Genomic DNA, 15,855 nt, shown 5'->3' on the forward strand with positions numbered 1-15,855 from the left:
GCCTCATCCTCCACCTCAGCCTCCCAAGTGCTAAGATTATATGTATGTACCACCTCAGCCGGCCACCCGACTTTGACTCCTGTAATACTCCCCACCTGTCCTCTGGAAGGCATATTTGGAGTTTGTCCTGTCTCTGTGCCTCTGGCACTGTGTACACACACTTTCTCTGCAAAGCTCGTTGATGCAGGGATTTGCATGCTGCATAATGGGAAGCAGGTTCCTTCAGGAACAATAGCTTCATGCACTAGGAAATATTGTGCTAAAGCACACATGAGATAAACTTTACCACCTTAGCCCCATTGAGATGATTTGGTGGCTTTAAGCACAGTCACAGTTGTACTTACTGTTCTTAGCAGGACATCTCTCCCAAGCTTATTCAACTTGATGTTGAAATAAAAACTCTAAATTTATTTACCATAACCAAGAACATCACCAATTCTTATAAATTATTTTCTAGTTCTTCATACAAAGCATGGATTGTAAATTCAAGCACCGTCCATCACCCTTTCTCCGAGATGACTTTGAATGTATAGGCAGCCACAATCCTTCCTAAAGATGAAACCTACGGCCAAGAAAATCAGGGAGACAGTATAAGAGTTCTCTCTCCACAGCCCCAGTAAAGAGGACACACATGTCTTCTACCTCTGGCAGCAAAGACTGCCATACAATTGTATATCCCATACAATTCTGGAACCAAGTTCCCGTGAGAAAGAAACCTGGCCGCCACTTCATTGTCAGGTTCTCTCAATCACTGAGTCTGCCATGAGGAAGACAGAAGATTCCTGTGATGGTTTGTCTAAGCTCGGCTCTGGGAGTGGCACTATTAGAAGGTGTGGCCTTGTTGGAGTGGGTGTGTCACTGTGGGTGTGGGCTTTAAGACCCTCATCCTAGCTGCCTAGAAGCCAGTGTTTTGTTAGCAGCTTTCAGATGAAGGTGTAGAACCCTCAGCTCCTCCTGCACCATGCCTGCCTGGATGCTGCCGTGTTCCCACCTTGATGGTAATGGAGGGAACCTCTGGACCTGTAAGCCAGCCCCAATTAAATGTTGTCTTTATAAGACTTGCCTTGGTCATGGTGTCTGTTCACAGCAGTAAAGCCCTAACTAAGACAACAACGCACACCCATTCACTGAGGAGGCCAAAGTCAACCAGAGCTGGATGAAACTGTCTGGGGGGTGGGGGGGGGAAGAGCTCTGTGACACGGAAGCAGCAGTCAGGGCCCTGGTCAGACCTGTTCATACCAAGAGACAGACCAACCCCTTCATCTCCTGCTAAGTTGTAGTTGTTGCTGCCATCAAATTCAACATCATCTAAACAAATTTCAACTGGCTAATTCTAAATGTATTTTGTTGTCTTGTGTGCATTGTGCATATGTGCATGAGAGAGAGAGAGAGAGAGAGAGAGAGAGAGAGAGAGAGAGAGAGAGAACACTAAGCCTGGGTTCAATTCCCAGGGTCACATAAGTTAGGCAGGTGGTATCTATCTGTAATCTCAAGGGTCTGGAGATGACAACAGGAAGATAAACTATTGAAAATCCTTTTTAGATATACAGGGAGCTTGAGGCCAGAGGAAAGGGGAGAGACATGAGGCAGTCATAAAGGTATACTTCTAAATGTATGTCTTTAAACATAAACGGAACCGCTGATCACATTAAACAGTAATGGCTTCTTGCTCTGCATAGGAATGTCTGGGTGTTCGTGGCTTGCCCCTCAGCTCTCCTCCTGTGGAACCTTTCAGAGGAGGAAGTGCCCAGTTACAGGAAGTCAGGGTGACCCTGGAATATGGTACCCAGACCCCCTTCCTCTCTCTTTCCTCTCCTCTCTGCTTGGACCCCTTTGTGTCTCTTGCCTTTTCTCTGCATCCTGGCCGCCGTGCGGGAAGCAACTTGCTCTGACACACTCTCACCATAACATACTGCTTTGTGTCAGTCTCGAAAACCAAGGCCAGTGCACTGTGAGCTGACACCTCTGGAGCCCTCAACTAAAACAACCGCCACTCACGTTGATATCTCAAGCACTTGCTTAGAGTGACAGAAACTAGACAATTCGTAACAACTCAGAGCAGATGTGACTCCTCTCCCCTGGTCCTCATTTGTATGATGCGCCACCGGGTTGTAGTTGAATTTTTTCCCACTCTTTTCCATATTTCCCTTTGATCTTCTCCAGGATACTTAGCTAGTTACAATTGTTTACCTAAAAGCCTGACCAACATCTCCACTCAGGAAGGATCCGAGTCCTCATGAAAACCAGCCTTCATTGTGCTGATGAGTCATTTTTAAAAATACTTAGTACTAAGCTTGGTGTATGAAGAGACACTCGGTAGAATCCAGCCCAGCCCTGTTTGACTTGGGGTATGAAGAGACACTCTGTAGAATCCAGCCCTGTCCTGTTTGACTTGGGGTATGAAGAGACACTCCGTAGAATCCAGCCCTGTCCTGTTTGACTTGGTCTTTGCTCCCTAACTGTGTAGTGACAACATTGTATCCTGTTATTGGAATTACTCCAGTAATGCTTTTTGTTTGTTTGTTACAGTCTGTTCACTGTGGCCAAGAGAAAGGGCCAAGTCAGTTTCCTTGGAGCTGTTGAGGGACCCCCAGTGAAGTGTTCTTCTCTTAGAAACAACTTCAGCAGAGATTTAAAAGGTAGCAAAATCAGGTTCAGAGTATAGAATGACAGGAGTTTAGTTACTCTGTACCCTACTAGTTCTTCCTGCATCAGTTGGGGGGGGGGCTTATCTTGGTTGCTGGCATAAAGCAAAGGTCCTATAAGAGAGCAGGCCGATCTAACTGGTATCTTCAGTCAGGAGAAAGAGTCTTAGACATGGAAAAGAGAGTGTGGTTCCACTCGCAATAGAGAATAGAAGCTGTTGGTGTTTGAAAACTGCTGTACTGTCTCGAACCACATAAATGTCCCCACTCCAAGGTTCAGTCCCTAAGTCATGCCCCTATCAGAAACAGGAGGGAGGAGCTCCTAACACAGTTTATCCTGCAATTCTGCAATCCAAACCTCCAAACTCTGGGACTTTATCAGTCCTGTAGCTAAAAGAAACCAGATTGTTCTAGGAACACTGTACCACTGTAGGACTTTCTTGGATTTTGGATTGGGTCACATCATTAGTTAAAGCTATAAGGTTATATTTATATTTACTTTATTTTATTTTTGTCTTCTTTGTGTGAGGTTCTTTGAAGTGGGAAGCACCAACCACTCTTGTAATTTTTTTTCTTCGATCATGGTTACCAGCATAGATGTTAACTGGAGCAGATACTGAGTATCCCAAAGCTCTGTCATCAAGAAACACTTCATTTTATTTCATTTTATTATTTATTTATGTATTTATTTTTATTTTTATTTTTGTTTTTTTATTTTTGGTTTTTTGGATTTGGTTTTTTCAAGACAGGGTTTCTCTGTACAGCCCTGGCTGTCCTGGAACTCACTCTGTAGACCAGGCTGGCCTTGAACTCAGAAATTTGCCTGCCTCTGCCTCCCAGAGTGCTGGGATTACTGGTGTGCACCACCACTGCCTGGCTTATTTATTTATTTATTTTAGAGATTTATTTATTTATTATATGTGGGTACACTGTAGCTATCTTCATACACTCTAGAAGAGGGCGTCAGATCTCATTACAGATGGTTGTGAGCCACCATGTGGTTGCTGGGATTTGAACTCAGGACCTCCAGAGTTTCTAAGAGCACTAAGAGCACTAAGCAGTCAGTGCTCTTAACCGCTGAGCCCTCTCTCCAGCCCCCTGATTTTATTTATATTTATATATTCCAGGTTTAATGACCGATTTTAGATTCCATCGTATGTGTGAATGAGGGGCAGCTACACACGCTATAGAGGTCAGAGGTCAGCCAGAACCATCATATTCCTGATGAGCCATCATCCGCTGTGTTTCGAAGATTCGAAGACGACGGAGCTGATTAGGTCGGCTGGCTATCAGACTCTAGAGATCCTCCGGTCTTTTCTTTCTCGAGTGGTTGTCACGCATGCCTGGCTTTTTATGAAGATGCTTGGTTTAGGATTCAGGTTCTTATGCTGGCACAAGAAGTACTTTACGAACTGAGATCTCTTCTCAGGGCCTGTCTTTGGTTTTGTTGTTTTTTTTAATGTTTGGTACCATCAGTCGGTAGGTATCCAGCCCAGGAAGGCCTGTCTCACAAGCCCTTCATCTACGCGCAGTGAGTGAGACAGGACCTCAGGTCTCTTATGCTCGTCAGCAGGGGCTGGAGCATGTGTGAAGGCGCTTAGTCAGCAGGAGCGCCCGGGCTCTGTGAAGACAGCTTAGTAAGGCGGAGTGCCCAGGAGCCCCGGCTCTCACGGAGTGAGCGGCTACATAAGTTACTGGACATATGGAGGCCTCAGTGCTTTGACTCGATGAAACAGGTCCTACTTCTGCTTTTAAATTATTTGTTTCCTTCTTTAGGAGCAGAGAGCTTCTTCGTGTGGATTATTCTGCTTCTGTCTCTCCCCGGGCCTTTGGTATTTAACACAGTTCTGTGTGTTAGGATTCTGTCTAAGATCCACCCCACAGCTACCTGGCAACAGCCAGGTATGCCCCGCCCCACCGTTACCTGGCAACAGCCAGGTAGGTCTGGCCCACTATAAAAGGGGCTGCTTGCCCCTCCTCTCTCTCTCTCTCTCTCTCTCTCTCTCTCTTGCTTCTCTTGCCTCTCTTACTCTCTCAGCTTCTCTCTTACCCTCTTGGGCTCTTCCCTTTTCCATCCGCTCTCCCCTCCCCCCCACATGGTCATGGCGGCTTCTACTTCTCTACTCTCTCCTTTTCTCTCCCTTTCTCTGCCTCTACTACTCCCTTAACTCCCCCCCACCCCATGCCCTGAATAAACTCTATTGTAACTATAAGGTCATGTGTCTGGTCCCTCAGAGGAAGGGAGGCCTCCACAGGGCCCCGCTGATGCACCGCTGTTCCCCACACCGCCATAGAACATATTCTCACACCTATTTCTCTTTTTATGATCACAACACTGTGCATTTGTGTAAATCAGATACGTCAGATGTGTACCTCAATCACTTCCTGTGTTGCTTTGTGAGACCCAGTCTCTCACTGAACCTGGAGCTTGCAGAGTCTTGTAAACCAGCTAGTCAGCGAGCTTCGGGGATCCTGGCTTCACCTCTAGAGTAGAGATCACTGGCATGCACTGCCCACACAGTTCATCCATGCATGGGTGCTGGGTGTCCAAACTCAGGTCTCATATATTTTGCTGACTGGGCTATCTCCTCAGCTATTACATGTATATATATTTTTTCCTATAAACTTTATTTTTCTCCCAGTGGGATTTCAAGCTCTGAAGACAAGGAACAAGCATTATTTACTTTTCTAGACCTTAAACATTTAAAGGTACGGATGCCTGAAGGGATAGTTAAAAAGCCAGCCATTCACCTCATTGGCTTCTCCTTTATACCTTGGAGAATGGGAATCAAATTCAAAATAACCAAAGGAGCGAAAGTCACGCAACGGTGAATGACGCCATCGGGAACGATTAGCAGAGATTAGCTCTAATGGAATTACTGAAGTCACAGCAACGAGGGGTTTTGTTTGGGAAGGAAGGACCTCAGTCTTTGCCTTTCTGGATTTACTGTTGGAAATGAGTCAGGCTCGGCTGGCCCTTCAGTGCTCTGCTTGCATTTGGTAAGCCAACAGAGAAGCGGTTTAACAAAAGTGTTTAATATTAACCTCTGGGGGGGGGGGGCGTTGGGGCTCTAGTGTCAATTAGTCAAAAGTACAGATTAATGATTTAGGTGATTTGGAAGAAGCACAGACATTTTTTTCCTAGTTCAAGCATCAGCACATTTTATTCTCAGACCAATGCAAGTGAGCAGACCAGGGTTTCTATCTGAAGATGGGAGAACATAGAGCTAGCGCAGCCAAGGTCACATTGACAGTGTCCACCAGGGTCACACTAACTGTGTCCCAGGGCAGTCAGAGAGGCTCCAGACACACAGCTGCCACAGTTTCTCCTAACTATGTTGATTCATCGTGATGCTACCTGTGCTGTTTGCTGTGTTTTGCTGAGTAAATTGAGTCTCGGGCACTTCCTGAGGATGTATGGGAGTGGGTGAGGTTTCTGCTTCTGGAGCTAAAGGGACAATACTCCCACAGAAGAGTTTACTTCTGCAGTGTCGGGAACCAAACCCAAGATCCTGTGTGCATTTAAGGCAAACACTCTACGACTGAGTCCATGAACAGATTCCACCAGCTAATTTTTGTTAGGACTGAGGTTGTTTCTGCAGTCATACTGTGGATGCATGTCTGTGCCGATTTTGAAAAAGTCTTTGTGTGTGTGTGTGTGGGGGGGGGAGATTGCTTCATCTAGAAAAAAACAAAAATCCCTGAGGATGTCTGGCAGCATCTCGTCAAAACTTTGGCCTTAGAGAAAAACAAGATCAAATTAAGCCCAAAGCAAAGCTCTCTAGCTAGCACAGTCAGGAAATGTCACCAAAACAATACAGGGTTTCCCTGTTGCTCAAAGCTCAGTGGCATCTGGATCATAGGGAATGAATGGATTTATAGTCTCCTTGTAGCCTTTGTACTGAAGAGGCATGTTAAGTAAGAAGGGCACAGTGAGGGAATGCTAACAGGGACTTGCAGAGGATGGAAATAGACCACTCACCCTAGGAGAACTTGAGGAGGGGCAGGGGAGAAGCATGGGTCAGAGTCAACTCCTTAAAGAAAGACAGAAAGAAGGCCTGTCAAGAATGGCCCAGGCACTGGCTGAGATCCATAGCCTAGTGGCCACTGCCAAGGTGACCCTTTACACAACGGGTTCAAGGCCAGCCTTGGACCCTTTACACAACGGGTTCAAGGCCAGCCTGTTTCGAAAGAAGAAGAAAAGGAGGGAGAGGGATGTCCTCCAACTTGATGGTAGAAAACAACAACAGCAACGACAACAACAACAATTTAGGAGTTTAAGGTGAGATCCTCCAATATTCTCCTGGTAGTTCAGATTTAGGTACAAAGGACGGTCAGCCATGACTGAGCCTTTGGTCAGGCCAACCTTTGCACTCACATTCTGATCTCTGGAGTTCCTGAGGTGCCCTGTCCTTTGCCAACATGGAAATACCCCATGGCAGGATCTGCTTTGAGGCGTGCTCCATTGCAGCCTTCCACAAGTTGTCCTTCCGGTTTCCCAAGTCTTGGACTCTTGTTACACAGAGCCGTGGGTTCTCTGTAAAGACAGTTAAACTGGGAGAGAAGAAAGTCAGGGACTAAAGCCATGTAGCTAAGAAGAATTTGTTTTTTTAAGCCATGCCACCTTGTGATAAGGCCAAGGAAGCCAGGCGTCTATTCTGGCCCAGCTCCCATCAGTTAAACCAGGGCATCTCCTCCTTCGCCTGCAAGCTTCCAAGGGCGTCCCAGGTGGCAGCCGCTGTACACACTGGCTCTCCTCTTGTGCCCGGTAGATATCTCCTGATGCCTGGCACATTCTTCAGGTGTGTTTGATGGACTCCAGACACTTCACGCAAACCATGGACTTCAGACACTTCACAAAAATCAGACACTTCATGCAAACCGTTGCTGTTCTTGGTCCAGCTCCTAATAGAGAGATGATGTGGTGGTTACTTGTCTCATCACTGTGACAAAATATCAACACAATAGCAGCCCCAGGTGGGGAGGGCTATTTTGACTCATGGTTTTCCAGTCTAATCCATTAGGATGGCAGAAGCACTGTGGTGGGATGGTGTTTTTCAGTCACAGTTTATGCATTTGCAACCAGTCACAGACGAATATTTGAAATTGCCTCCTTTAGGGGGTTGGGGGTGTAGCCCGGTTGATAGAGGGCTTCCCTGGCATTCATGAACCTCTGGGTTTGATTCCCACGAGCACAATGGTGTCTGCTTGTGATTCTTAGCCCTTGGGGCGTGGCGGCAAGAAGACCTGAAGCGCAAGGTCGGCCTTGGCTGCACATCGAGTTTGAGACTAACCTGGGCTATAAAGACTATGTTTTATAGTCTGAGCTATAATTGACTAGGCCTCAAAGGAGAGAAACGAAAAGAAAGGGGGCGGAAATCCTGATTTAAGTGGGATTAACTTTACTGATATTTTATCAAGGTCATTAGTGTAAACCTGTGACTGTCCTATATCACTGCTGCAAACAGAAGAAAAAGAGGATGGGGGGGAGGAAGGGGAGGAGGAGTAGGTAGTAGCCACAAACTAGGAAAACAAAGATTTTGCCAAGTCATTCTTACTTTGGACTTTTCTGGAACCCAGTGTTGGCTTTTGCTGGAGTAGTCTCTCTTCTACTACCTCTAACTCTGTTTGTTTCTAAATTCCAAGGAGGGCAAAGGCAAACCTGTAAGCTGCGGACTTTTGTCATTGGAGGAGTTAAGAACTAGGCTACCCTAGAGCATGCACATCTGGCCAACATCTTGTGGTTTTCTCCATCCAATATGAAACCCAAGATAGTAAGTGTCACACTGACTGTCCTGTTGATGAGGGTTGATACCAGCTGCTCAGGTGGCCACTGAAGACTCTGGTTCCTGAAGTGCTATTAAGAAGGAAGAAAATAAATCCAAATGTTCAGAGTAGAAACGTTAGGTCATTGGTCTCAGGTGGAATTCTTGTGACCGACTGACCATCAGGCTAAGGACATTTCAGCGCCTGGAGTCTCAGGTGTACCAAGGACGACATCTGGAGGGATTCTGAAGTAGAAGGAAAGGAAGACAGTGTTGTCTTCAGGCATTGATCAAAATGTCCAGTAGCAAATAGGAAATCTGGTTCAGGGTGAGCTCAGAAACAAAGGTCAGACTGGGAAAAGTAGGGAGTTAAGGACAGAGGCTGGGCTGCGTACTGGGGAGTCCCTATGACTGACCACTCACGTTCCGTGACCAGAGCTGACCATGTTTGTTCATGCGTTAACAATTGCATCTTTCCCAGTAGCTTCTAGGAATGCTGAGGGTTCAGAGCTCGAAGAAAAGTAACTGCCTCCCTACAATTTTGTTAGTGGATTATAACAGGGTGTTCCATTCGGAGTTCTGCCACAGAAAGCCACCTACTAGGTAAGTATTCACAAGCAAACAGTTACAAGACCGTTTCCAGGAACTAGTCTACAAACTCCATGACGTCCAAGCACCCTGTCTTTCTGTGGGATCTGACCACCTCTCATTTGTGAAATGGGTTTGAGACCAGCTCAGTCAATTCGAGGCAACAGAAATCATAAACAGACACACAGAACCTTTCAGAGTCACACTCCAGGATCCATCCCCAAAGAAGATTGAGATCTTTCAACACCTTGCTTTCGCCCCGTTCATATAAGGTGTAGTCTGCAGGATGTGTGCAGTATGGAAAATATTTCAGTCTATACACAATCTTGAATAATATTTATGTGTCAATTTCAAGCACACAGTGTGTCAAATAGGAGTTCTTGTTTGTTTGTGAAAATGTATTAGTTCACCCTGGAGTTGTTTATTAACCTTATGAGACCTAAATAGAACTGAGTGATATGGTTTATTATTTGAGGTATAATATTCCTATTATTATTTTTACACATACACCCTCCTTCCCAGTCTCAGTTGTGGGTTGAACTAACTCTCTCTCTCTCAATGGTTCTCATTGTGTTACCATGGTTGGCTTAAGACTCCTGTGCTCAAATGATTCTCCTGCCTTAGCTTCCTGAGTGCTGAGACTGTAGGGTCACCAAATATGCTAAAGTCCTAATTGCCTCACACTGTCTGTGACTGTGACCGGGGCTATCTGAAATCCAGCAACTGGGCCATTAGATCAGCTCTGTCCTGGTCACATAGACATTGCTGAGCCCACACATGGATTTAAGCGCTAACATCACTGTTACTTGATTTCTGAAATCAGTGTGCATACTTCAAAGTAGCTTGGGAATACTTGGCTTAAAAGTATTCCTAACAGTGAGGGGGAAGGAAGGAGGGAATAAGGAAAAAGAGGGAGGTAAGAAGGAGACAGACGTTTGGGTCAGGCCGCGCCTTCTAGGAACAATGGCTGACATGCTAATTTAACCGCAGGGAGGACTTGTCATGAACTCATTCAGTTCTATCTCTGGTGTGGCTGAAAACAGCAAAGCAGCTCCCTGCTCCCAATGGAAGATTCCTTGCACAACCCACTCCCCCTCTCTTCCAGGCCCTGTGAGCACAGTCCCACATCAGTCTGGCAGGTGAGACTGTTACCTTGCATATCATGAGATGATTAAAAGTCATCTGTAGACTTAGCCTGGCACAGTACCAAAAACTTGCCATTCTATATTGACTTATAAAAGGAGATAGGCCTTTGTCAATTGAGAGCCAACTAGGGATATATTTCAGTTTCTTAGCATTCAGGAGTCCTGGATTTGACAGGTACTACATAAGAAAGCCATGGTGGTATATGCCTATAATCCCAACACTCAAGAGGTGGAGGCAGGAGGATCAAAAATGCAAGGTTACCCTTTACTACAAAGTGAATTCCTGGTCAGCCTAGGATACCTAAGGCCCTGCCTTTTATGTTCACCGTTGGTTAGGTTAGGATATTCAACCAGCCAGCTCAATAACAGCATATCAGGTACCAGAAGCTACACCGTGTTATGTAAGAAGAATCACATGTAGGGCAGCAGGAGTTAGAGTTACCACCAATATCAGATGCTTTTCTCATGACTGTGACAAAATGCCTAACACGTAAGGAATAAGGGATTAGTTTGGCACGTGGTTTGAGGGTACAGGCTATCACAGTGTTGAAGACATGACAGCCAGAGTGTGAGATCACCGTCACATTCTCCCCACAGTCTGGAAGCAGAGAGAAATGAACGCCAGAACGCCACTCACGTTCAGTTAGGACTCCAGCCCGTTAGATGGCGCCACTCACACCCGGTGTGACTCCTCCCTCAAGCACACTCATAGGAGTTTGTTTCCTAGATGTTTCTAAACCCTGTCAAATTGACAGTCAAGGTTAACCCTCCAGGGAGATCCATGTGTCCCCCACTAGACCCTTCCTTTATGTGTAACTTCTCTGGATCTATGGACTGTAGCTCGGCCATCATTTAATGGCTAATAGGTTTTACAGGTGGATTGATGGTGGGGAGAGATGGGAACATGAGGGTCAGATAGGGAGGGAAAGACAGATTGAAGGAGGAAATTCAGGAAGACTCAGCTGAACTCAAGGGGCATTTGAGGGATTATATGTGTACTGGTTGGTTCTGCGTGTCAACTTGACACAGCTGGAATTATCACAGAGAAAGGAGCCTCCCTTGATGAAACGCCTCCATGAGATCCAGCTGTGGAACATTTTCTCAATTAGTGATCAAGGGGGGAGGGCCTATTGTGGGTGGGGCCATCCCTGGGCTGGTAGTCTTGGGTTCTATAAGAAAGCAGGCTGAGTAAGCCAGGGGAAGCAAGCCGGTAAGAAACATCCCTCCATGGCCTCTGCATCAGCTCCTGCTTCCTGACCTGCTTGAGTTCCAGTCCTGACTTGCTTTGGTGATGAACAGCAATGTGGAAGTGTAAGCTGAATAAACCCTTTCCTCCCCAACCTGCTTCTTGGTCATGATGTTTGTGCAGGAACAGAAACCTTGACCAAGACATATTAAAGTAGTGTTGACTTAGTCATCTGTAAAAGCCTAACTTTACTACTGACAGAATTCTCCTAGACCGCATTGATGAAGGCAGTGACTTTACTGAGGAACAGAAATAAATTAGTCTACAGTACTGAAACACTTGGCATCTTAATGTCGATCCATTTAGGTTTATGCCTTAAAGGACTAATTCGGAGAGCACCCAGTGTCTATGCAGTTACACTGTATAGCTGTCAGCTAAGGTCTAGAGTATTTCATTCAGGGGTCAAGAACTTACTGGGAAAGAAGCATGACCAAGATGCTGTGCTAACTGGCCAGGGAAAATATGTGACACATAGAATAAAATGGAAGCAAATGCCCTCACTTCTGAAAGCTGAGTCTTCCGCTAATGTGGGTCTTACTAGCTTTGTTGCCAGCTGCATTAGATCACAGGATGAAACAGAAAAATAGGCAAGTATTTCCTGCATTGTGGGTTTTTTTTTTTAAATCTGTTCTCTAGGTCTTTTTGTCTATTTGTTTTTTAAAAAAATCAATTTTAATTATCACAGAGATGGGGAGATGGCTCTTCAAGTAAGTGTGCTTTCTGTGCAAGCATGAGGACCTGAGTTCAAATCTCTGGCACTCATATTAAAAACAAACAACAAAACCCCAATGGTGGCTACATGTGCCTGTAATCCTGGCTCTATGGGATGGACACAGACATATCCCAGGACTTGCTGGAGAGCTGGCCTGGCCAAAATGATGAGATTCCTCCTGTTTTAGTAAGAGTCCCCCAGCTTCCACATGCAAGTCTACATAAAGACCACATGCAAGTCCACATGTATGCACACCTCCACACAGGAAGGCAGACAGGAAGCAAGAAGGGCGGGCGGCTCACCATCCTCTCCCAGTTCGAGTGAGCCACTGCCTTTCCTCCAGGCCCCTCTGACCTCTGCCTTTGTGGTCATTTACAAAAGAATCTGCTCATGGCTACAAAAGAATCCTGTCCCTTATAACCTGGCACATAGACACCTCCCTTACAGCTGAGGGTACCTACGCCATTGAATTCTGGATGATAGAATGTGAGTAGATTAGAGTGCTGGGGGTGTAGCTCAGTTGGGATATACATGCTCAGTTGGTATAGTTTACATATATATATATATATATATATACACTATCTACACACATCTACACACACTCACACATATATATACACATGCACACCCATACGCACACACACATACACACATGTACACACACACACACAATTTTAAAAGTCATTAAATTTCTAATAGCAAGAAGATAATGATAATTTTTGAATTGCAAAGCATTCGAGGGTTGAGAACAGGAACATGCATTGCTCTGTGGTCACAGCACTGGCTCGGATTTCATGGGTTTGGAAATCTGTTTCCATTTTCCCAGTGTTGCTTATCCACAGACCAGGCAGTGTGGATACATTTGCCTACCTTTAACCGTTAGCTTATCCAGGAGCAATCGCCACCCACTGAGAGGTGTTAATCCTAGCACCTGGGAACTTGAGGCAAGCAGATCTCTGTGAGTTTGAGACCAGCCTGGGCTATGCAGTGAATTCCAGGATAGGCGGGGCTACATAGAGAGCCGCTGTCTCACCTCCTCCCCCAAAATAAATTAATTAGCTAATGCTACCTCATTATGAATTGAAGTAATGCTACTTCAATAATGAATTCTGTGAAACTCCACAAATTAAAGGTTATCGGTGTTTTCCTCTTGCTTATTTTGTTATGTTATTTTATTTTCTCTGCATAGTTTTCATTTTAACTAATAGTATATATTAACATAGAAAAATGGAGGTATTTTTCCGGACAATGTGATAAAAAGAACCTTTGTTTACTTGCTGTCCAGAAATCAGGCCAGGGTCCAGTGTTTCTAAAGAATGATTAGGTCTCCATGGAGATGCCATGGCCTTGGCACTGTTGCTAAGGCAGCCTAGGACAACTCCAGAAAAATACACATGGGGCAGGCAACTTCAGGATTTCTTTTGTTTTGTTTTTCTGTTCCTCCACATCCATCCTAGCAAGATACAATAGCTTACAAACACTGGGTTTGGAAACTCACGCAGCCTGGAGTGGACACGGAAGGCTTTATGCTGGGCTAAATGCTGTTTGGCAACTCCCAAGTCCTCATGTCTGTGTGTGTGTGTGTGTGTGTGTGTGTGTGTGTGTGTTATTCCTCCATCCCCACACAGTTTCTGATGAGATCTTCTGCTTCCTTGAAGAACTTCTTATGTTGTCATGCTGACTGCCGACTACGCCGACAGCTGACTGTGTGGTCCTGGGTTTCACACTCAGGCAGATCACATTGTCAGTGTTCTCAGGCAGCAGTGGGGTTGGCCCGTTCAGCCTTTCATTACTTACATGATAGCATTGTGTCATTTTTCACTGATGGATTAATCATCCTGTCACCCTTTCTCCTTAGCTACATGGCATGGACAACATAGGAGGCCACACAACAAGCTGCAAGAAACGACTGGAGACTGTGGTTCAGGTGGTGGAGTGCTTGGGAGCACCTGGGTTCAGTGGCCAGCACCACACAGAGGCGGAGGGAAGAGACCTGAAGTTTAAGGTCGACCCTGACCTCAGAGTGCGATGCCAACCTGGGCTGCCTGAGGTCCTTCTCAAGACCAGCCTTGTTAGAGGGGAAGGAGGAGGGCTGCCTAGGAATTCCCTTGAAAGGCAGAGGCATGGGCAGACGCAGGGAGGTTAGCCAACCCAGCTTTCCTGCACAGGAGCCACAAGAGAACAATGACAACTTTCCGGTCGTCCAGGGCCTGAGCTGTTGCTGTGCAGCTGAGCCTCGTGTAGCATCTGAGCAGTGAGGAGGTATCCGGGCTGAGGCAGCTGTGTGGGAGGAGCCATCATAGTGGTCCAGACCTCTGCTCTCTCTAAACTTCCCTCCTTCAATGTTCTACCTGCTCTGGAAACAAAGAAGCAAATCCTTCCTCTTGCTTGAGTGGAGACTCGGTGAGAAGGGCTGAGAGGGAACAACATGGCGAAGACAGTCGTCGGACTTACTGTAACTCACTAGGTTACCATGAGAGGTTAGTAAGTCTGTAGCGATGTCAGAGGTCAGTGGAGGACAGGAGAAAATGCAGGTTGATTCTTTTCTCCGGGATTACAATGTTGCCAACTTCCACTGAAGACCAGGCATTTGCTTCCAGGCTTATTTTGCATAAAAAGATGACTGAGATTCGCAGAGAAAACTGTCTGTGATGACCCTGGAGAGGGACCTCTGGGATGTACTTATCTAAATCACACCAGCTGCCCCATGCCCTGCACCCCGTGCCCACACCGACTGAGACACTGGCTGGCTCACCTCTACTGAACAGCCCCTTCTCTGGTTTACACACAAAGGAAAATGGCTCACCACCCCCTGTCCATCTGCAAGGAAGTATGATGGAGAACTGCGAGTTCCCAACTCTAAAACACTTGGAATTCACCCAAGGAAAGGTCCTGCCCTTATTTTTTCCACCAACACCAGGGAGTGTAGTTTCTGTAAGAAAGGAAAAAGGTTGTTTTCTCTGCCCACCCACCTATGAAGGAAAAATAGGGTCTGTAGTCCCTTTCAAATCAAAGTTCTATTCTCGGGTCACAGGCACATGGGGAGCCTCCTGCCAGGCCTGTTGAAAAGGCTTTGTTTGGTTATCTGAAGCCATCAGAGTCCATGAAGGCCGCCATCTCACTCCCGCTGGGCTTGTGACCGTGGCCTTTTGCTGTTTCAAAGGTGGACCAGAAATGAGTGCCCAGTCTTCAATACCAGCCCCATTACCAGCCCCCACTCCTTCTCTTCTGTCCTGATGAACATTCTCACCCAAAATGTAGTCAGCCAGTCACACTGTGGGCACTCTCTTACCTCGAAGTGTTCTCATTAGTTCACAATAGTGTTAGCATGTCCAGACCTAGAGAGTGATGGGAGAGACCGACACGCAATGTTTTTCTCCAGGGTCAAGATGTTGTCACCTTTCCCTGGACCTGCTGGTTTCTCTCTGGATAAAGGTGACCTCAAATCACAGACAAACCACCCAGCCAGAAGCCAGGACACCAGGGAGCCTGTTTCCAACAGCAACCAGGAAAATTTCTTTCTTCGTGGTGAATTCTAGCTAATGACTGAGGAAAAACAGAAAACCTAAAATTGCCCATAACACACATCAGAAATAATGATCACAGGCAAGTAGAGATGCTAACATTAGCAGATCAGAGTACAAGGAGGACATTGTCATAGACTCAAAATATACCCCACAAGGCTAACTCCAACGGGAAACTACAAAATTAACACTGGAAAAATGCATGATTGAGTTAATATCATCACAATCAA

Source organism: Apodemus sylvaticus, chromosome 8 (genome assembly GCF_947179515.1).
Source record: "Apodemus sylvaticus chromosome 8, mApoSyl1.1, whole genome shotgun sequence".
Taxonomy (NCBI): domain Eukaryota; kingdom Metazoa; phylum Chordata; class Mammalia; order Rodentia; family Muridae; genus Apodemus; species Apodemus sylvaticus.